The 303-nt window shown below is 61.4% G+C and overlaps 1 non-coding gene across 1 annotated transcript; it reads left to right on the top strand.

Moving 5' to 3' along the window:
• Positions 1-98: 98 nt before the first annotated feature.
• Positions 99-172, top strand: TRNAT-AGU. Its single transcript has one exon. It is a non-coding gene; the product is annotated as a tRNA-Thr (tRNA).
• The last annotated feature ends 131 nt before the right edge of the window (positions 173-303 follow it).

The following is a 303-nucleotide window of genomic DNA, read 5'->3' on the forward strand; positions in this document are numbered from 1 at the left end:
CCCAAAAATCCCCCCGAAAATCCCCCCGCGCGCTGTCGTCCCCCCGCGCATGCGCGGTGCAGGCGCGGGAAGGAGCCGGCGGCGCGAGCGGGGCAGGCGGCGCCGTGGCTTAGTTGGTTAAAGCGCCTGTCTAGTAAACAGGAGATCCTGGGTTCGAATCCCAGCGGTGCCTTTTACCGCGGCACCCCCTTTTTTCGGGGGGGACACCACCGATTTAAGGGGGGACACTCCCTTTGGGGGAAAAACAACGAATTTTGGGAATAAAACGCGCATTTCGGGGCAAAACCCCGCAATTTTTAGGGG

This window comes from Pyrgilauda ruficollis, unplaced genomic scaffold (assembly GCF_017590135.1).
Source record: "Pyrgilauda ruficollis isolate IOZ18807 unplaced genomic scaffold, ASM1759013v1 scaffold18309, whole genome shotgun sequence".
NCBI lineage: Eukaryota > Metazoa > Chordata > Aves > Passeriformes > Passeridae > Pyrgilauda > Pyrgilauda ruficollis.